The sequence below is a fragment of the Callithrix jacchus genome, chromosome 9 (genome assembly GCF_049354715.1).
Source record: "Callithrix jacchus isolate 240 chromosome 9, calJac240_pri, whole genome shotgun sequence".
In the NCBI taxonomy this organism is placed as follows: domain Eukaryota; kingdom Metazoa; phylum Chordata; class Mammalia; order Primates; family Cebidae; genus Callithrix; species Callithrix jacchus.
In genome coordinates, this window is record NC_133510.1 from 98,647,228 (window position 1) to 98,670,532 (window position 23,305).

The window sequence follows — 23,305 nt, forward strand, 5'->3', positions numbered from 1 at the left end:
ACTACTTAATTTACAATTTATACTGACACCAGTAAAAATCAAATGTGAATTATGCCGCATGCAACTATAATCCCAGCACTTTGGGAGGCCAAGGCAGGCAAATCATCTGAGGTTCAGGGTTGGAGATCAGCCTGGCCAACATGGTGAAACCCTATCTCTACTAAAAATTCAAAAAAATTAGCCAGGCATGGTGGTGAGCTCCTATAATCTCAGCTACTGGGAGGCTGAGGCAGGAAAATTGATTGAACCCAGGAGTTGGAGGTTGCAGTGAGCTGAGATCACACCACTGCACTCCAGCCTGGGCAACTGAACGAGACTCTGCAGTCTCAAAAAACAAAAACAAAAACTGTGAAGTATGCTCAGACCATAAAAGACTCTTAAAGATGTGATTACCTTTTAAGCACTGCCTGTTACAATGTGTAAGACAGATATTTGACACCATTTTAATGTGATAATATGTACTTGATAAATAGAGGTGCTACTGTTACTGAATTAAGACTAATGGCTGTCTTAAAACATGAGATACTTTGTTGCTAAACTCTTCCCCTTCCTCTTCTCCCCGTCCCACCTGCAGACATCACCTTCAAGCAGATCCCCTTTCTCTTCTCTATCTGTGTTCTCTTCCTGTTCGCTGCCCCTTACCTTCTGTTTTCAAGCATACATATATATCCATATCTTGAAAGAAATTGTGTGGCTGATTCCTTCCAGTCTCAACCACATTATTTCTCTTCTTCCTTACGTCATCAATGAGAAAACTGTATCAGCAGAGTTCGGTGATATAGCAGTAATCCAATGGGCATACCGTGTTTCATCAGTCACTAAAAATGCATTCTCTTTCAATCTCCAATCTACTTAGAGATGTGGCTTGCCTCCCGCTGCCCATTTCACTTACTAGTTTGTATTAAGTATCAGTGTGCTCTGTAGAAATCACGATAGTAAAATACATCCTCAATAGTTTTACATGTTGTCAACCACAAATGGAACATTTTTCTTGTTTATGACTGACAGCCATGGCAATAAGTTGTATTTTTCTCAATCCTGTAAGTTTCTGTTAGCGAGAATTTTAATAAGAAGCCCAGAAACATATGTTTCTCTTTCTTTCTCTCCCCCCCCCCTTTTTTTTTTTTTTTTGAGACGGAGTTTCGCTCTTGTTACCCAGGCTGGAGTGCAATGGCGCAATCTCGGCTCACCGCAACCTCCGCCTCTTGGGTTCAGGCAATTCTCCTGCCTCAGCCTCCCGAGTAGCTGTGATTACAGGCACGCACCACCATGCCCAGCTAATTTTTTGTATTTTTTTTAGTAGAGATGGGGTTTCACCATGTTGACCAGGATGGTCCCGATCTGCTGACCTCGTGATCCACCCGCCTCGGCCTCCCAAAGTGCTGGGATTACAGGCTTGAGCCACCGCGCCCGGCCCCCCCGCTTTTTTTAAAGACGGAATCTCTCTATAACCCAGGCAGGAGTGCAGTGGTGCAATCTCAGCTCACTGTAGCCTCTGCCTCCTGGGTTCAGCCGTTTCTCCTGCCTCAGCCTCCCAAGTAGCTGTGACTGCAGGAGAGTGCCACCATGTCTGGCCCTTTTTTTTTTTTTTTTTTTTTTTTTTGAGATGGAGTCTTGTTCTGTCACATACACTACATCTGGAGTGCAGTGGCATGATCTCAGTTCACTGCAACCTCTGCCTCCCAGGTTCAAGCAGTTCTCCTTCCTCAGCCTCCTGAGTAGCTGGGATTACAGGGGCACACCACCATGCCCAGCTAATTTTTTGTATTTATAGTAGAGATGGGGTTTCACCGTGTTGAGATGGCCAAGCTGGTTTTGAACTTCTGATCTCAAGCGATCTGCCCATCTCAGCCTCCAAAGTGCTAGGATTATGGGCATGAGCCACTGTGCCTGGCCTCATTTTTTGTATTTTTAGTAGAGACGGGGTTTCACCACGTTGGCCAGGCTGGTCTCCAACTCCTGACCTCAAGTGATCTGCCCACCTTGGCCTCCCATAGTGCTGTGATTATAGGCATGAGCCACCACGCCCAGCCTTTCTCTAATATTTTAAAATCGTGACTCTACAATAGTTAATAGTGAGTACAAAATGTTGAAAACCCCCAGCTTTTACCTGCTGTCCCTATTTTCTTTACGTTTGTTTCTTCCTTAGCTGCCTACATTGAGGCTTCCCTGCTTACTGCTTTGTAAATGTTCTCTTGAAGTAATGCCACCAACAATTCCTTTCTTGTCAAATTCAAAAGCCACTGATTTTATTCCACTATTCGCCACCATTGATCATGCTTTTCTTCTTGAAACATTCTCTTCATTTTTGCTGTCAGAACATACATCATTCTCAATGCATCAGGACAGAATGAGAATTGTGGCTGCTGCTGCTGCTCCTACTACAATTATTACGGCCTTTACTTCATAGTTAGCTTTCATTCACTGCTTACTGTAATTTCCACAGCAACCCTAACGAGACTGATATTGTTATCCCCATTTTACAGTTGAGGAAATATGCTCAAGGTTTAATTACCTGGCTCAAATTCACACACCAGAACAGAATCTGCTCTGGGAAGTGTTAGATTTTGCAATGGAAAAGAAAAAGCTTTTTTTCCAACTGGATCACAGCATGCTTTGTTGTTTACATTTAGATTAAGTAGCGTTTGTTTTATTCCATTTATCTGTAGTTTTGGGAAGTACTGTACATTTGGAAAGATGCCATTTTAAGTAATTTTCCTACTCAGACTGTCCATGTACAATTATCTGGTCACCTTTGAATCACTTTCACCAAAATCAGAGAAGGTGGCTAAAAAGCAAGTTGTGATATGCCACTGAATTTTTTTTTTTTTTTTTGTCCTTTTCAAGTTAACCGGTTCCTGTAAGAATGGCAATGCAATCTTGGATTTATTCAGAGAATGCTCTAACCACATGCACTACATCAAAAAGTATAGTCATCAGAATTTGACAGATGACAGTTTAGATTTCAAATTAAACTATATATTTTAAATTGTTCAATTTTTGGCAGAGCAGATCTTATTGAAGCCACCGTAGCGATAAGGCAGGACTTAGTGACATACTTTAGTGACATAAATACTTTGTTTTCTTGAGCAAATGTGTAATAATAGTGTGATCTAGCTACAAAATAGCTCCTTACAATATTTGTTGGCATGTCAGTTACAATTAGGAATTCAGTGGCTTAGATTTCATCTGAAATTGGTGGTTCAAATACAATGATAAATGGTTTTCATGATTGTCAGCCTTCATGAATATAATATTAAACCTCTTGAATATGTTATGCCACTACTTTGCTTTTTAACTGCTGGATCTGAAAACCCATAAAGACATGGTATCTGTCTTGCAAACAGCAAATGTGTAGTCTTTGAATTGATCATTTAAGGTACCTTTTTTTTTTTTTTTTTTTCAGAGCCATTTGGCTTTATTCCTGTAACAGGTTATTGACACTTGTCCTTTTTCTTTTCTTTTTCTTTTTTTTTTTTGAGACGGAGTCTCACTCTAGCCCAGACTGGAGTGGAGTGGCACAATCTTGGCTCACTGCAACCTCGGCCTCCCAGGTCCCAATTCAAGCAATTCTCTGGCCTCAGCCCCTTGAGTAGCTGGGATTACAGTCACATGTCACCACACCCAGCTAATTTTTGTATTTTTAGTAGAGATGGGAGTTCACCATGTTGGCCAGGCTGGTCTCAAACTCCTGACCTCTTGATCCGCTGGCCTTGGCCTCCCAAAGTGCTGGGATTACAGGCATGAGCCACCATGCCTGGTCCGACACTTGTCTTTTATTATCTACCAAAATGCCTTTAGTCATTTCATGAATGAATCAATGGAGGGAAGTTGATGATTACAAGTTATCTCAAAAATATATTAAGGGCATTATTCTAATATAAATGGAATGAGGAAAGGAGGACTTATGCTTTAGTAATGATTTTCATTGCAGAGCAATTTCTGCCTCTCAAAGGATTTTCATATAAATCCTCTTTCTTCATACTTAGCATTATATAGCTGCTAAGGAAATTAAAGGTATGCAGTGACTTGTCTGAAGCCACACAGCAAGCATCAGATCTGGAATTAGAAAACAAGTCTTCTCATGACCAGCCATTGTTCTTTTACAGTATACCTTACAGTTGCCATGAAAGTTTTTGAGGAAGAGTTATTACAACTTCTAGGCAATTTATCTGCTTGTGAAAATAATGTATTGAAACATGACGGACTAAGAATAGTGTGTTGAATTTATCAAGCAGAAATTGTATAGTTTGGATGAAGTCTCGCTTTGTCGCCCAAGCTGGAGTACAGTGGCATCTCCTGAGTTCAAGCGATTCTCCTGCCTCAGCCTCCCAAGTAGCTGAGACTACAGGTGCACACCACCATGCCCGACTAATTTTTGTACTTTTAGTAGAGAGGGATTTCACTGCGTTGGCCAGGCTGGTCTCAAACTCCTGACCTTGTGATCCACCAGCCTTGGCCTCCCAAAGTGCTGGGATTACAGGTGTGAGCCACAGCACCCGGCGGCTTATGTCCTGTTTGGTGGCTACCATGCCAAGCTCATTTGACCTTACATTTTAAGGTGTCCAAATTGATTGAGATGCTCTTCTATCCTAATTTATAGAGTCTCTTCTGCCACAATTTATTCACTTGCAGTTAAGTCATGACCTTGGAGAATGAGCAGAAAAACAGCTGAGAAAGGGCTGAAAGAAGAAAGAGAAAAATGTATGCGCTCTCACTGGGCACGGTAGCTCATGCCTGTAGTCTCAGCACTTTGGAGGCCCAGGCAGGAGGATTGTTTGAGTTTAGAAGTTCAAGACTAGCCTGGGCAATATAGTAAAATGTTTTCTCTACTAAACATAAAAATAAACAACAGCAACAAAAAACTGAACGTGATGGCATGTCTGTAGTCCCAGCTACTTGAGAGGCTGAGATGAGAGGATTACTTGAGATTGGAAAACAAGGCTTCAGTGAGCTAAGATTGCACCATTGCACACCAGCCTGGGTGACACAGTGAGACTCTGTCTCTAAATAAGAATAATAATTAAAAAAGAAAAAAAAACAGAAATGTATGTGTTCTCGACACTACTCATTATTTGGATGCAGGTGGGGATCAACTGGTTTGTAAACAAGGTTTTACTTCCTCTTCCTGATCTGAGCTGTATCCTCATTTACTCTATTTTTATTTGATGTGAAATGCATTGATGGTCACATACCAATTTCTTCTGTACACTCAGAGATACAAGAAATGTCCTGGTAAGCACTGGCACTCAAAACAGAAGCTTTAGTCTGAATTTTGCAGCTGAGACAGATGAAGTTGGGGTGAAATGACTGAGCCATGGTGGGTTATGTAGCTTTCTGATACCAAAGCAGAGCTGTTTCCTCCAGGATGTAGTGACTCAGTAACCTCCTCCTGTTATGAGAAATTTCTCCATTAGGGCAAACCGAAATTTGCTTCATTGTGACATTTACTCTCTGGTTCTATGTTTGCCCTCTAAGGCTGCATTGAACAAACAGCTTTCTCCATGTCTCCCTTCATGTGTCTTACACAGCTTAGGGTCAGAAGTGGATTTGGTTTCTGAGGAAACATCACCAACCAAGAATTTTTTTGTTTTTCCAGATTTAGGGTTTTGCTTTGTCACCCAGGCTGGAGTGCAGTGGTACCATCACAGCTCACTGCAGCCTCACACTTCTGGGCTCAAGAGATCTTCCCACCTCGCCTCGAGTGGTTGGGACTGCATGGGAGCCCCACCATGCCCTGCTATTTTGTCTTTAATTTTTGTAGAATGGGGTCTTGCTATATTGCCCTGGCTGATCTTGAACTACTGCCTCAAGCGATCCTCCCTCTCCAGCCTCCCAAGTGCTGGGAGTACAGGTGTGAGCCAACCCAGCCAGCTGTCCAAGGGACTTCTAAACAAAGCTTATTTTTGTTTTAAGGAAAAGAACTAAAGATTACATTAAGTAATCTAAAGACAAAGCATATCATAACCTCGAGAAGTAACTAATAAGCACACATACACACATATTTTGCTATGGGGTAGAACCATGTTTATATATATATTCTGGAAAGCATTATTCTTCTGAAGTATTTAACACACATGTTAAGATATATGAAGAAGTTTGAGTATTTTCTGGAAGGTAACACCATCTCCATATGGTGAAAACCTACAATATTCCCACTACTGAGTTTAATACCAGAAGTACAAATTGCTTTTCATACTGTAAAGGTGGGGTCGAATATAAAAGACTTGAAATAAATTCACTTTGATGGTTTCATTACTTTTACACTACATGTGCTTATGAAACAATGATCTATTGTTTAGTCTTGAATCGCAGTCAGAATAGATTTCTAACAGGAAAGAACTCGTGATTCATTCACATCTCCTAAAAAATATTAAATTCTTGTTTCTGGAGAGGGCACCTAGAAGTAATTAGGGGGTGGCTGGGAGCGATGGTTCACTCCTGTAATCCCAGGACTTTGGGAGGCCAAGGCGGGCAGATCACCTGAGGTCGGGAGTTCAAGACCAGCCTGACCAACATGGAGAAACCCCATCTCTACTAAAAACACAAAATTAGCTGGGCATGGTGGTGGATGCCTGTAATCCCAGCTACTCAGGAGGCTGAAGCAGGAGAATTGATTGAACCCAGGAGGTAGAGGTTGTGGTGAGCCAAGATTGCACCATTGCACTCCAGCCTGGGCAACAAGAGCAAAACTGTGTTTCCAAAAAAAAAAAAAAAAAAAATGCAATTAGGGGATGATTTCTATAAGTAAAGTGTGCTTCAATTTTAGGAAATATTTTCATTATTAGAGCTGCCCAGTAGTACACTGATTTTGTATTCTTTCAGTTACTTGTTTAAGCTTCACTGGATTTTAAGTTTCGTTAGAAAAAACACTATGTGGCTCATGCCTGAAATCCCAGCACTTTGAGAGGTTGAGGTAAACAGATCACAAGGTCAGGAGGTCGAGACCAGCCTGGCTAACACTCTACTAAAAATACAAAAATTAGCCAGGCGTGGTGGTGTGCGCCAGTAATTTCAGCTACTAGGGAGGCTGAGGCAGGAGAATCGCTTGAACCTGGGAGGCAGAGGTTGCAATGAGTCTGTATTGCACCATTGCACTCCAGCCTGGGCAATAGAGTGAGTCTTCATCTCAATTAAACAAAAAAATGGCATATCACTTACTTTTTTTTTTTTTTTTTTTTTTAAGGGACACTCTTGCTCCGTTACCTGGGCTGGAATGTACTGGTGTGATCATAGATCACAGCTCACTGCAGTCTTGACTTCCTGAGCTTAAGCAATGCTCCTGCCGAAGCTTCCCAAGTAGTTGAAACTACAGGCATATGCCACTATATATAACCAGCTAATTACAATTTTTTTTTTTTTTTTTAGAGAAAGGGATCTCACTATGTTGCCTAGGCTGCTTTCAAACTCCTGGCCTCAAGTGATCTTCCTGCCTTAGCCTTCCAAAGCTGGGATTATAGGCATGAGACACTGTACCTGGTCTTTTTTAAAAAAAATAAATTTTATTGTGTATATTTGAGGTTTATTTATTCTTCAACATTCAACTTGATATTTAAGGTTTAAAACATGGTATTATGAGATACATTTAGATAGTAAAATGGTAATTATAGTAAAGCAGATCAACATACTTTTTTTTTTTTTTTTTTGAGATGGAGTATCACTCTGATGCCCAGGCTGGAGTGCAGTGGTGTGCTCTCGACTCATTGCAACTTCTGTCTCCCAGGTTCAAGCAATTCTCCTGCCTCAGCCTCCTGGATAGCTGGGACTATAGGCATGCACCACCATGCCTGGTTAATGTTCATATATATATATATATATATATTTTTTTTTTTTTTTTTTTTTTGAGACGGAGTTTCGCTTTGTTACCCAGGCTGGAGTGCAATGGTGTGATCTCAGCTCACGGCAACCTCTGCCTCCTGGGTTCAGGCAATTCTCCTGCCTCAGCCTCCCGAGTAGCTGGGATTACAGGCACGTGCCACCATGCCCAGCTAATTTTTTGTACTTTTAGTAGAGACGGGGTTTCACCATGTTGACCAGGATGGTCTCGATCTCTTGAACTCGTGATCCACCTGCCTCCAAAGTGCTGGGATTACAGATGTGAGCCACCGCAGCAGAGAGACAGAGTCTTGCTCCATCACCCAGGCTGGAGTGCAGTGGCACAACCACAGCCTCTGACTCCTAGGCTTAAGTGATCCTCCTGCCTCAGCCCCCCGAGTAGCTGGGACTATAGGCGCACACCATTGTGACCCACTAATTTTTACACTCTTTGTAGAGGTAGATTCTCACTGTATTGCTGAGGCTGTTCCCAAACTCCTGGCCTCAAGTGATCCTCCCTCTTTGGCCTCCCAAAATGCTGACCTCCCAATGTGCCTGGCCAATTTCTTGACTATCCAGATTAAAGTTTCATTTGTCATATACCTAGTATGTGGACAAATGGGAAATTATATTTGTGACGCTGTATATAATCTGTATAGTTTAAAAATGTTGAGGGCTGGGTGTGGTGGCTCACCCCTGTAATCCCAGCATTTTGGGAGGCCGAGGCGGGTGGATCACTTGAGGTCAGGAGTTTGAGACCAGTCTGGCAAACATGGCAAAACCCCCATCTCTACTAAAAATACAAAAATTAGCTGGGCATGGTGGCACGTGCCTGTAGTTCCAGCTACTCAGGAGGCTGAGGTAGGAAAATTGCTTGAACTCAGGAGGTGGGAGTTGTAGTGAGTCAACATTGTGCCACTGCACTCCAGCCTGGGTGACAGAGTGAGACTCTGTCTCAAAAAAGTAAAAAAAATATTGAAGGAAGTGCTTGTAGGAAGAAGCTCCATCTCCAAATAATCACTCTCAGCATCCAGGGGAGGGATTCTGTAGGGCTGGGTTGTGGAGTTGGACTGAGTCCAGGACCTTGGATATTGGTGAGGAAGGAGAAGGAGCCCTTAGTTCTCAGAGTAAGCCCGTGAAGCACACCCTATTATTCCCATTTAGAGATGAAACATTGGGACATAGATCAAGTGACTGATTTCAGTTATGTAGCAGCTAGGAGGTGGCGATGCCGGGATTTGAATCCAGGAAGTCTGACTGCAGAGGTTGCCATGTATATTTCCATTTTGTTTCAGGGTCCTAGCATGTACACACACAGACCTGGGAGGTTTTCTGCCCTGAGGGTACTTCAGCTATGCCACACACAAAATGTGGTGGCTTCTAGCTTATTTTAACTTTCAAAAATGTATATAAATAGGACTTGAGATACTCTGACAAGAAATGTTTTTGCTTTTCCTTAAAATTTTTGTGAAAGTATTAATATTTCATTAAGACTATGAATTAGATAATTAAATTAAAATATATTCGTAAAGGTCTGTTTTTTGTTTTAACCAAATAATCTGAAAAATGCTGCAATACTCTTTTTTACATAATGAATTTAAGTTTTGCTATTGAAGCCACTGTCTCATGGAGCTAGTTTTCTGTACCTGTGACTTAGTAGTTTTAGGAATAATTGCAAATAAGCAGGAAATGTAATTGTTTTTTTCTTTAGTTAAGGCAGCTAGTATAGGAAGTTAGGAAACATGCTTATTGAGAAGTTGAATGTAAATAGGTTAAGAGTGTAGTTTTTTTTTTTTTTTTTTTTTTTTTTTTTATGAGAAGGGGTCTTACTATATTGCCCAGGCTAGTTTTGAAATCTTGAGCTCAAATGATTCTCCTGCCTCGGCCTCCCAAAGTGTTAGAATTACAGGTATGAGCCACCATGCCCAGCCAAAAGTGGTGAAACATTTTGAAGTAGAAATAACTTCCAAAAGGAGGAAAACTGATTCTAGGATTGAAAGAGGCCTTATAAAGTCCAGGTCAGTAGCTGATCTGGATGTTTTGAGCCCTTCTCATTTCTCTCCCATCTTCTATCCCAGTCGACTGTCCTACCCTTGTAACAAGAAACACAGGTTCCTGAAGCAGCCCTTCTGTTTTAGAATCACTGTTGGTAGCTTTCCCATTTTTTTTCTTTTTAATATATTTTATTGCACTTTAGGTTCTGGGGTACATGTGCAGAACATGTAGGATTGTTGCATATGTATATACATGGCAATGTGGTTTGCTGTCTCCATCCCCCTGTCATCTATATCTGGCATTTCTCCCCATGTTATCCCTCCCCAACCTCCCTACCCCATGCTCTCTCTCCCCTATTCCCCCAAAACAGACCCCAGTGCGTGATGCTCCCCTCCCTGTATCCATGTGTTTTCATTGTTCAACACCCACCTATGAGTGAGAACATGCAGTGTTTGATTTTCTGTTCTTGTGTCAGTTTGCTGAGAATGATGGTTTCCAGATTCATTAATGTCCCTACAAAAGACATGAATTCATCATTTTTTATGGCTGCATAATATTCCATGGTGTATATGTGCCACATTTTCCCTGTACAGTCTATCATTGATGGGCATTTGGGTTGGTTCCAGGTTTTTGCTATTGTAAACAGTGCTGCAATGAACATACATGTTCATGTTTCTTTATAATAGAACAATTTATAATCCTTTGGGTATATACCAAGTAGTGGGATTGCTGGGTCAAATGAAATTTCTATCTCTAGGTCCTTGAGGAATCGCCAGTCTTCCACAATGGTTGAACTAATTTACACTCACACCAGCAGTGTAAAAGTGTTCCTGTTTCTCCACATCCTCCCAGGGTGAGATGGTATCTCAACGTGGTTTTGATTTGCATTTCTCTAATGACCAGTGATGATGAGCATTTTTTCATGTGTTTGTTGGCCTCATATATGTCTTCTTTTGAAAGTGTTCATATGCTTTGCCGACTTTTCAATGGGTTTGTTTGTTTTTTTCTTGTAAATTTGTTTTAGTTCTTTGTAGATTCTGGATATTGGCCCTTTGTCGGATGGGTAGATTGCAAAAATTTTTTCCCCTTCTCTTGGTTGCCGGTTCACTCTAACAATTGTTTCTTTTACTGTGCAGAAGCTCTGGAATTTAACTAGGTCCCATTTGTCTATTTTGGCTTTTGTTGCCAATCCTTCTGGTGTTTTAGTCATGAAGTCCTTGCCTATGCCTATGTCCTAAATGGTTTTGCCTAGGTTTTCTTCTAGGGTTTTTATGGCGTTAGATCTTATGTTTAAGTCTTTAGCCCATCTGGAGTTATTTTAGTGTAAGGTGTCAGGAAGGGGTCCAGTTTCTGCTTTCTGCACATGGCTAGCCAGTTTTTCCAACATCATTTATTAAACAGGGAATCCTTTCCCCATTTCTTGTTTTTGTCAGGTTTGTCAAAGATCAGATGGTTATAGATGTGTGGCATTGCCTCTGAGGCCTCTGTTCTGTTCCGTTGGTCTATATCTCTGTTTTGGTACCAGTACCATGCTCTTTTGATTACTGTAACCTTGTAGTATAGTTTAAAGTCAGGTAACATGATGCCTCCAGCTTTATTCTTTTTGCTTAGAATTGACTTGGCTATCTGGGCTCTCTTTTGGTTCCATAAGAAGTTTAAGGTGGTTTTTTTCCAGTTCTGTGAAGAGGGTCACAGGTAGCTTGATGGGGATAGTGTTAAATCTGTAAATTACTTTGTGCAGTATGGCCATTTTCACAATATTGATTCATCCTAACCATGAGCATGGAATGTTTTTTCCGTCTGTTCGTGTCCTCTCTTATTTCCTCAAGCAGTGGTTTGTAGTTCTTGAAGAGGTCCTTTATATCCTTTGTTAGTTGTATTCCTATGTATTTTATTCTCTTGTAGCAATTGTGAATGGCAGTTCATTCTTGATTTGGCTCTCTTTAAGTCTGTTGGCCGGGCATCGTGGCTCAAGCCTGTAGTTCCAGCACTTTGAGAGGCCGAGGCAAGTGGATCACAAGGTCAAGAGATCGAGACCATCCTGGTCAACATCATGAAACCCCATCTCTACTAAAAATACAAAAAAAAAAAAAATTAAATTAGCTGGGTGTGGTGGTGTGTGCCTGTAATCCCAGCTACTCCGGAGGCTGAGGTAGGAGAATTGCCTGAACCCAGGAGGCAGAGGTTGCGGTGAGTCGAGATGGCACCATTGCACTCCAGCCTGGGTAACAAGAGTGAAACTTTGTTTCAAAAAAAGAAAACAGACCGAGCAGGAACCCGCAACCAGGAACAGAATGAATGGAGACCAGAAATCAGATGTTTATGCCCAAGAAAAGCAGGATTTCGTTCAGCACTTCTCCCAGATCGTTAGGGTGCTGACTGAGGATGAGATGGGGCACCCAGAGACAGGAGATGCTATTGCCCGGCTCAAGGAGGTCCTGGAGTACAACGCCATTGGAGGCAAGTATCACCGGGGTCTGACGGTGCTAGTAGCGTTCCGGGAGCTGGCGGAGCCAAGGAAACAGGATGCTGATAGTCTCCAGCGGGCCCTGACTGTGGGCTGGTGTGTGGAACTGCTGCAAGCTTTCTTCCTGGTGACAGATGACATCATGGATTCATCCCTCACCCGCCGGGGACAGATCTGCTGGTATCAGAAGCCAGGTGTGGGTCTGGATGCCATCAATGACGCTGTCCTTCTGGAAGCGTGTGTCTACCGCCTGCTGAAGCTCTACTGCCGGGAGCAGCCCTATTACCTGAACCTGATCGAGCTCTTCCTGCAGAGTTCCTATCAGACTGAGATTGGGCAGACCCTGGACCTCATCACAGCCCCTCAGGACAATGTGGATCTCGATAGATTCACTGAAAAGAGGTACAAATCCATTGTCAAGTACAAGACGGCTTTCTACTCCTTCTACCTTCCTGTAGCTGCAGCCATGTACATGGCAGGAATTGATGGCGAGAAGGAGCATGCCAATGCCAAGAAGATCCTGCTGGAGATGGGAGAGTTCTTTCAGATTCAGGATGATTACCTTGACCTCTTTGGGGACCCCAGTGTGACTGGCAAAGTTGGCACTGACATCCAGGACAACAAATGCAGCTGGCTCGTGGTCCAGTGTCTGCAACGGTCCACTCCGGAACAGCGCCAGATCCTGAAGGAAAATTACGGGCAGAAGGAGGCTGAGAAGGTGGCCAGAGTGAAGGCATTATATGAGGAGCTGGATCTGCCAGCTGTGTTCTCGAAGTATGAGGAAGACAGTTACAACCACATTATGGCTCTGATTGAACAGTACGCAGCGCCCCTGCCCCCAGCTATCTTTCTGGGGCTTGCGCGCAAAATCTACAAGCGGAAAAAGTGACCTAGAGACTGCAAGGGCGGAGAGGAGGCTCTCAATAAATAAATTATTGTGTAAAAAAAAAAAAAAAAAAAAAACAACAACCAAAAAAAGTCTGTTATTGGTGTATAGGAATGCTTGTGGTTTCTGCACATTGATTTTGTATCCTGAGACTTTGCTGAAGTTGCCTATCAGCTTGAGGAGATTTTGGGCTGAGATGATTGGGTGTTCTAAATATACAATCATGTCATCTGCAAATAGAGACAATTTGACTTCCTCCTTTCCTAATTGAATAACTTTTGTTTCTTTTTCTGCCTGATTGCTCTGACTAGAACTTCCAATACTATATTGAATAGGAGTGGTGAGAGGGGGCCTCCTTGTCTAGTGCCAGATTACAAAGGGAATGCTTCCAGTTTTTGCCCACTCAGTATTATATTGGCTGTGGGTCTGTAATAAGTAGCTTTTGTTATTTTGAGATATGTTCTGTCGATACCTAGTTTATTGAGAGTTTTTAGAATAAAGGGCTGTTGAATTTTGTCAAAGGCCTTCTCTGCATCTATTGAAATAATCACGTGGTTTTTGTCTTTGTTTCTGTTTATGTGATAAATCATGTTAACAGACTCGTATATGTGAACCAGCCTTGCATTCCCGGGATGAATCCTACTTGATCATGATGGATAAGCTTTTTGATGTGCTGTTGCAATCGGTTTGCCAGTATTTTATTGAAGATTTTTGCATCTATGTTCATCATGGATATTGGCCTGAAGTTTTCTTTTCTTGTTGAGTTTCTTCCAGGTTTTGGTATCAGGATGATGTTGGTCTCAGAAAATGATTTGGGAAGGATTCCCTCTTTTGGGATTGTTTGGAGTAGTTTCAGAAGGAGTGGTAGCAGCTCCTCTTTGTATGTCTGGTAGAATTCGGCTGTGAACCCATCTGGACCTGGGCTTTTTTTGGTTGGTAGGCTATTAATTGCTACCTCAACTTCAGCCCTTGTTATTGATCTATTCAGGATTTCAACTTCTTCCTGGTTTAGGCTTGGGAGGATGCAAATGTCCAGGAATATATCCATTTCTTCCAGGTTTCCTGGTTTATGTGCATATGTTGTTTGTAGTAATCTCTGATTGTGGTTTGTATTTCTGTGGAATCTGTGGTGATATTCCCTTTATTGTTTTTTATTAAATCTATTTTATTATTCTGTCTTTTTTTTCTTTTTCTTTTTCTTTTTTTTTTTTTTTTTTGAGATGGAGTTTTGCTCTTGTTACCCAGGCTGGAGTGCATGGTGCGATCTCGGCTCACTGCAACCTCCGCCTCCTGGGTTCAGGCAATTCTCCTGCTTCAGCCTCCTGAGTAGCTGAGATTACAGGCATGCACCACCATGCCCAGCTAATTTTTTGTATTTTTAGTAGAGACAGGGTTTCACCATGTTGACCAGGATGGTCTTGATCTCTTGAGCTCGTGATCCACCTGCCTCGGCCTCCCAAAGTGCTGGGATTACAGGCTTGAGCCACCGTGCCTGGCCCTATCTTTTCTTTTTTATTAATCTGGCTAGTGGTCTATTTTGTTGATCTTTTAAAGAAAAACCAGCTCCTGGATTTATTGATTTTTTTTTTTTAAGGGTTTTTCTTTTTTTTTTTGGTCTCTATCTCCTTCAGTTCTGCTCTGATCTTAGTTATTTCTTGTCTTCTGCTAGCTTTTGAGTTTTTTGATCTAGCTCCTCTAGCTCTGTCAATTTTGATGATAGGGTGCCAATTTTAGATCTTTCCTTGCTTCTCATTTGGGCATTTATTGCTATAAATTTTCCTCTAGACACTGCTTTAAATGTGTCTCAGAGATTCTGGTATGTTGTGTCTTCGTTCTCGTAGGTTTCGAAGTATATCTTTATTTCTGCCTTCATTTCATTGTTTATCTAGTCCACATTCGAGAGCCAGTTGTTCCGTTTCCATGAAGTGGTGTGGTTCTGAATTGGTTTCTTAATCCCAAGTTCTAACTTGATTGCACTGTGGTTTGAGAGACTGTTTGTTATGATTTCCATTCTTTTGCATTTGCTGAGAGTGATTTACTTCCAATTATGTGGTCAGTCTTAGAGTAGGTGTGATGTGGTGCTGAGAAGAATGTATATTCTGTGGATTTGGAGTGGGGAGTTCTGTAAATGTCTATCAGGTTTGCTTGGTCCAGATCTGAGTTCAAGTCCTGGATATCCTTGTTAATTTTCTGTCTCATTGATCTGTCTAATACTGACAGTGGAGTGTTAAAGTCTCCCACTATTATTGTGTGGGAGTCTAAGTCTCTTTGTAGGTCATTAAGAACTTGCTTTATGTATCTCGGTGCTCCTGTATTGACTATGTGTATATTTAGGATCGTTAGATCTTCTTGTTGCATTGATCCTTTTACCATTATGTAATACCCTTCTTTGTCTCTTTTGATCTTTGTTGGTTTAAAGTCTGTTTTATCAGAGACTAGGATTGCTACTCCTACTTTTTTTTGCTCTCCATTTGCTTGGTAAATCTTCCTCCATCCCTTTATTTTGAGCCTATGTGTATCCTTGCACATGGGATGGATTTCCTGGATACAGCACACTGATGGGTTTTGACTTTTTATCCAATTTACCAGTCTGTGTCTTTTGATTGGGGCATTTAGTGCATTTACATTTAAGGTTAATATTGTTATGTGGGAATTTGATCCTGCCATTTTGATGCTAGCTCATTGTTTTGCCCATTAGTTGACACAGTTTCTTCATTGTGCCGATGCTCTTTACCATTTGGTATGTTTTTGGAATGGCTGGTACTAGTTGTTCCTTTCTATGTTTAGTGCTTCTTTCAGGAGCTCTTGTAAGGCTGGCCTGGTGGTGATGAAATCTCTGAGCAATTGTTTTTTGTTTATTATTTTATTTCTTCTTTGCTTATGAAGCTTTGTTTGGCTGGATATGAAATTCTAGATTGAAAGTTCTTTTCTTTAAGGATGTTGAATATTGGCCCCCACTCTTCTGGCTTGTAAGGTTTCTGCCGAGAGATTTGCTCTGAGTCTGATGGGCTTCCCTTTGTGGGTAACCCAATCTTTCTCTCTGGCTGCCCTTAGCATTTTTCCTTCATTTCAACACTGATGAATCTCACAATTATGTGCTTTGGGGTTGTTCTTCTTGAGGAATATCTTTGTGGTGTTCTCTGTATTTCCTGGACTTGAATATCGGCCTGCCTTGCTAGATTGGGGAAGTTCTCCTGGATAATATCCTAAAGAGTGTTTTCCGGCTTGGATTCATTCTCTCTATCACATTCAGGTACACCTATCAAACGTAGATTGGGTCTTTTCACATAATCCCATATTTCTTGAATGCTTCATTCATTTCTTTTTACTTTTTTCTCTAATCTTGCCTTCCCATTTTATTTCATTGAGTTGATCTTCAATATCTGATATTTTTTCTTCTGCTTTGTCAATTTGGCTATTGAAACTTCTGCATCCTTCACGAAGTTCTTGTATTGTGTTTTTCATCAGGTCATTTATATTCTTCTCTCAGCTGTTTATTCTCATTAGCATTTCATCAAACCTTTTTTCCAAGGCTCTTAGTTTCTTTGCATTGGGTTAGAACATGTTCTTTTAGCTCATTGAAGTTTCTGATTACCCACCTTCTGAAGCCTATTTCTGTCAATTCATCAGACTTATTCTACACCCAGCCTTGTTCCCTTGCTGTGAGGAGTTGTGATCCCTTGGAGGAAGAGAAGCATTCTGGTCTTAGGTGTTTTCATCCTTTATGCACTGGTTTCTTGCCATCTTTGTGGATTTATCTACCTGTGTCTTTTTGGTTGGTGACTTTCAGATGGGGTCTCTGAGTGGATGTCCTTTTTGTTGATGATGAAGTTATTTCTTTCTGTTTTTTAGTTTTCCTTTTAACAGTATGGCCTCTCTGCTGTAGGCCTGCTGGAGGTCCACTCTAGACCCTGCTTGCCTGGGGATCACCTGCAGTGGCTGTGGAACAGTACGGGTTGCTGCCAATTTCTTCTTCTGTTATCTTTATCCCAGAAGGATACTCGCCAGATGTCAGCCTGAGCTCTCCTTTATGAGGTGTCTCTTTGGTTGTATGGGGGTCGGGGAGCTGCTTGAGGAGACAGTCTGTCCCTTATAGGAGCTCAAGTACTGAGATGTGAGCTCTGTTGTTCCCATTCAGAGCTGCTGGGCAAGTACGTTTAAGTCTGCTGCAGTGGAACTCATAGCTGCCTTTTTTCCCCAGGCACTCTGTCCTGGGAAGGTGGGGCTTTATTTATAAGTTCCTGATGTGCTGCTGCCTTTTTTCAGAGATGCCCTGCCCAGCGAGGAGGTAGCCTAGTCACAGTCTGCCAGCAGAGGCGATGCTGAGCTGCTATGGGATCTGCCCAACTGCTATGTGAACTTTCTTGCAGTTTTGTTTGTAGAGGCATAGTTAGAACTGCCTTGGTAATGTTGGTCCACCTCCGTAATGGTGGACTGTCTCTGTACTGGCAGACTGCCTCAGTAATGGCGGACTGCCTAGGTAGTGGTGGACTGCCTAGGTAGTGGCAAATGCCCTTTCCCCCACAGAGCTGAACTGTCCTGGGTCCAGCTGTACTTGCTGTGAAACTCAATCCAGAGCATTTCACATTGCTGGTCTTTGTGGGTGGGACCTGCTGAGCCAGATCCCCTGGCTCCCTGTTTCAACCCCCTGTTTTTCAGTTGAATGGGCAACCGTGTCTCCCAGGTGTTCCAGGCGCCAGTTGAAATGGCCATCCAGATTTGTGTGAGTTTTTGTGCAAAGACCCACTGTGCCCACTGAAACAGCCATGCTAGAGACTCATGGTACTTTTCTGCCCAGGAATCTCCTGATCTATGGGCAGTAAAAACTCATTTGGAAATGCAGTGATCACTTACCCTCTGCGTTCTCACTGGGAACAGCACTCCAGAGCTGTTCCTATTCTGCCATCTTCAACTTTCCCTTTGTTAAGTGGAAATTAATCTTCTGGTCACTTCTTATTGGTCCTGCAAGTGGTTAAAAGAATCATTTTGTCTGGGTGTGGTGGCTTATGCCTGTAATTCCAGCACTTTGAGAGGCTGAGGAGGGCAGATCACTAGGACAGGAGACTGAAATCATCCTGGCCAATGTGGTGAAACCACATTTCTACTAAAAAATACAAAAATTAGCTGAGCGTGGTGGCACATGCCTGTAATCCCAGCTACTTGGTATGCTGGGCATGAGAATCGCTTGAACCTGGGAGATGGAGGTTGCAGTGAGCAAAGATTGCACCACTGTACTCCAGCCTGGCAATAGCATAAGATTCTGTCTGGAAAAAAAAAAAAATTTCAATAGATCTGAAATAAGACTTAGCCATTTTTTGTTGTGTGTGATAGCCAAAGTGAATCTGTGTGCTTTATATTATTATGAATTTATTACTCTTCTTATATAGTACTTATTTTTTTAAAGTGCTTTTTGCATAGTACTTTTTTTTTTTTTTAATATAGGGTCTTGCTCTGCTGCTCAGGCTGGAGCTCAGTGGTGCAGTCATGGCTCAACTGATCCTCCTGCCTCAGCCAGCTAAAGTGCTGTGATTACATACATGAGCCACTGTGCCTGGGCTAATACATTGTATTTTATCTCACTCTCTCATCTCAGAGGGAGGCTGGGGTAATTCACACATATACACATGCACACACACCATTCATTGGGCACCTACAATGTCTCTAATTCTTACAAGGTAGATTTCTTTTTTTTTCTTCTGAGACAGAGTCTCACACTGTTGTCCAGATTGGAGTGCAATGGCATGATAGCTCACTGCACCTCCCTGGTTCACACGATTCTCCTGCCTCACACTCCTGAGTAGCTGGGATTACAGGTGCACACCACTACACTTGGCTAATTTTTTGTATTTTTTTTTTTAAATAGAGACAGGGGTTTCACCTTGTTGGCCAGACTGTTCTCAGACTCCTAACCTTGTCATCCCCCCGCCTCAGCCTCCCAAAGTGCTGTGACCACAGGTATGAGCCATCGCACCCAGCCACAAAGATTTTATCATCCCCATTTTACAGATGAGGAATCTGAAGTTAGACAATGCTTTAAAATCACTCGGCTAGAAAGTAGCTACATTGGCATGAGAACTAAAAATTCACATAGCATAAGTGCCTTGGCTTTAAATCCTGTTCTTTTCTTTTCTTTTCTTTTCTTTTGAGACAGAGTCTTGCTCTGTCACCAGGCATGAGGCTGGAGTGCAGTGGCACAATTTTGGCTCACTGCAACCTCTGCCTCCCAGGTTCAAGCAATTCTCCTGCCTCAGCCTTCTGAGTAGCTGGAACTACAGGCATGTGCCACCACACCCAGCTAATTTTTGTATTTTTCAGTAGAGACGGGGTTTCACCATATTGGCCAGGATGGTCACGATCTCTTGACCTTATGATCCTCCTGCCTCAGCTTCCCAAAGTGCTGGGATTACAGGCGTGAGCCATGGTGCCCAGCTAATCCTGCTCTTTTCACTGTAATTTGCTGCATGCCAGATCACATGGAGTATTTGTGGTAAAGGTAAGAGACCTCAGAAGGTCACAGAACTAGTTTTGGAGCTGGAATCAGTTTTGTAAGTAAGTCTCTTGATTTTGTTCCTGTTTGCCTGTGTCGTTTGTTAGATGCTACTTGCTTGAAAAGAAGTATCAATTGGGTTCATTTTTCACCAAGTCCTTACAGACAGTGATGCCCGTTTGATCCTTCGATTTAAAAAGAAATTGATAGTACCTTTAGACTGTATGGATGGCAAGCTACTCCGAGGCTGGACTATGTCTCTAGTTTCCTGAAAATGATTTCCCTCTAGGATTTACAGTTTGCCAGCTTTTAAGACATAATAGAAAACACAATTCTTTCCTTAAGCCTTACAAGCCCGCAGCCAGGTGCAGTGGCCCACACCTGTAATTTCAGCACATTGGGAGGCCAAGGTGGGCAGATCATGAGGTCAGGAGCTCAAGACCAGCCTGACTAACATGGTGAAACCCTGTCTCTACTGAAAATACAAAACTTAGCCACGCCTGTAATCCCAGCTACTCAGGAGGCTGAGGCAGGAGAATCACTTGAACCCAGGAGGCAGAGGTTGCAGTGAACCAAGATCGCGCCATTGCACTCCAGCCTGGGTGACAGAGCAAGACTTCATCTCATTAAAAAAAAAAAAAAAAAAAGCCTTGCAAGTCCTGAGGGGGCCCAGCGCCAAGACAAAGGATCTGGTCCTTTTCCCAAAAGGTTAGGGAGAACAGCTAGGTACAAGGCACCTCACACCATCCTCAAATGGACAGAATTTTTGCTAGATATTGTTAATAAGTCAGATTTAATTGATAGGTGGGAAAGATCTGAAATAACAGTCAAAAACGAAGGCCTTTATTCTCCAAATCATCCTAAACTCCAAATTTCTCCCAAATAGCTTCAGTGCACATTAAAGCCCAAACCTTCCATCCCTAATGGAATAGAATACATTGCAGTTCCCTCAATTCTCTTTCCTTTCAGCCTTCCCTGTCCACTCAGTTGACTGTTCTCAGCTGTCGGGCTTCGCAGTGATGGCAGCTCTGCTCACCCTAAGCTTTCCATTTTGGTCAGTTTAAGTCCCTAGAAGCCGACTGCCATCGGAAGGCTGAGGGACTGTGAGCTAGCACTGGGCTGCGGGGGAGGGGAGGGCTGGTCACCCAGCCTCAAACAAATCTGCATCGCACTGGGGGTCTCACCCCTTTTTCTATGTCAATGATCCCCATTTGTCCCAAGTGCCTGGGGTTTCAGGTCCTGGTGAGGCATTCTCATTTATCTTCCTTTTGTTTTCTGCCTTAACTACTGACAATGATCATTAATCCGTTCCTTTTAGCTTGGTGGTGAACGCTGAGGCTTTGCTAGCCTTTCAGTTCTGCCATTCGGGCTCTTTCCAAAAACAACAACAAAAAAATAGGGACTTAAACACCAGTACCTTGATCTATATCCGACTAATGAGATTGTCTTAGAGTTGGAGGGGATTTCCCAGTCCAGATATTTCCTTGAATTTTCTTCCATGTCAGAAAAGAGTTTTTTTTTAAAAAAAGTACTCTTCCAATGGTGGCCCTGAGTCAGATGGCCCCAAATCAGGATTCTCTCTCATCTTTTAAATCTTTTTGAGGATCTTTCTGTCCTCACCAAAATGCACAAAGTTTTTCAGGTTCACAGACCTTCTCATCTTTTAAACCTTTTTGAGGATCTTTCTATCCTAACAAAAATGCACCTAGTTTTAGAGGCTCACAGACCTTCTGATACCCACAAATGACTGTCTCCAAATTAGGATTCCTGCCTGCACTAGCATACTTCTGGAGTTCTGAGATCTTATCTAATATGAAGGCATCAGTAGTAAATGTGGCTTTTGAGATACAATAATCTGATTTCCTCTCAGTTTTTCATAATTTTCATAAGCACTTTCAGCTTCATATGTCAGAAATCTGGAAGTGCTGTGTGCCATGGCATGGGACTCTGTAATTCTCTCCAACGGGTGCTCAGATTTTCCTAGAACATCAACACCAACACTCTGTTAATTCATAGCCTTTTCAGGAAGTGGAGCTCCAAAATTCCCATTCATTGCGTGTGGCAGGAAAGTGACCTCTAGTGGATTTAGCTGGTAGTTTATAGGAAATTCCGAAATAAGGAGCTGTCATTGTGGATAGAGGGACCAGATTATTGAAATTAATCTGCTGTTCAGTTATCTGGGGCCCTGGCATTTATTTGGATGCAAAACGTCAGCTTCATTGCCAAGTGTGGGGCAGATGAGGGGCTACATTTGAATGAAGGAAGATTCATCATTGTTTAAACGTGGCTTCAAGAGACCTTGAGTCTCCTGGGACTAAAATTTCTCTAAAGAAAGACCTAGGATTAAGTTATAAATAGACCAACCCACTGGATTGATTTTGCAGGACAAAACGCAGTCTCTTTGGAATAATAAGCAGTAAGAATAATTTGAAGTCATGATGTACGTTTTAGGTAAAGCAATGGAGTGAGTGTTCCACATGTTCTGAGTGGTGGGACTGTAGGTGGGAGGAAGAGAAGGAAACTAATATTAAAGTTCCAGCTGAGGGCTAAGCATTTATTTTAATCTTCACAAAAAGCCTAAGAGTTTTATTTTTAGTATAATCTCCAGCAAATAAATTACTGCATATGATTTGATGAATTCTGATAGATTCTTCAATCAAGTGCTATAGGGACCCAGGAATGCACTGATTACCTGGAGAGAGAGAAGTGGGAGGGGCAGCATCAGAAAGGAATGAACATTTGTGCAGGCTATTGTGTTGTCCAGTAGAGTAACCACTAGCCATATGTGGCTATCTAAATTTAAATTCATTCAAATTTAAAAATCCAGTTCCTCAGTTGCACTAGCCATATTTGAAGTATGCACTAGTGACATGCAGCTAGTGGCTACTTTGATGGACAACACAGGTCATTGCAGAAATGTCTTTAAATTTCTGGAGGGAGGCTGGATGTGGTGGCTCACACCTGTAATCCTAGCACTTTGGGAGGCTGAAGAGGGTGGATCACTTGAGGTCAGGAGTTTGAGACCAGCCTGGCTAACATGGTGAGACCCTGTCTCTACTAAAAATATAAAAGTTAGCTGGGCATGGTGGTGCATGCCTGTGATCCCAGCTATTTGGAAGGCTGAGGCAGGGGAATTGCTTGAAGCCCGGGGGTGAAGGTTGTTGTGAGCCGAGATCATGCCACTGTACTCCAGCCTGGGCAACAGGACGAGACTCTATCTCAAAAAAAAAAAGAGAGAGAGAAAGAAATGTGATGGGGGAAAGAGTAGGTATTTGTGTTTGTTAGATTGAGGGAATACCTTGTCAAAAGCACAGTGGAGGAGTGAAATAGCCAAGGAACCACAAGCAGCTCTGTGTGGTTGGAATCAATACAGTGTAGGAATGTTTAGAGATAAAGTTCTTTTGGTTTCTTTCTGTATTTTCATTCACTTCTCAGTCTTTCTTTTTTTTTCTTTGAGACAGGGTCTCACTCTGTCACTCAGGCTGGAGTGCAGTGGAGTAATGATGGCTCACTGCAGCCTTAACCTCCTGGCTCAAGTGAGCCTCCTGCCTCAGCCTCCCAAGTAGCTAGGATTAGGTGCACACCACCATGCCTGCTACTTAATTTTTTTTTTTTTTTTTTTAAAGACAGGGTCTCCCTATGTTGCCCAGACTGG

At 42.3% G+C, this 23,305-nt stretch overlaps 1 long non-coding RNA gene and 1 pseudogene across 2 annotated transcripts in view; both read left to right on the top strand.

Annotated features, from left to right (window-relative positions):
* The window catches only part of LOC128928598 (uncharacterized), a 121,704-nt gene that overhangs the window by 12,529 nt on the left and 85,870 nt on the right, over window positions 1–23,305 (top strand). The gene's annotated exons all lie outside the window — the stretch shown is intronic.
* Window positions 12,078–13,257, top strand: LOC100397769 (farnesyl pyrophosphate synthase pseudogene; annotated as a pseudogene). The gene has a single exon (XR_013522374.1). The product of XR_013522374.1 is annotated as a farnesyl pyrophosphate synthase pseudogene (transcript).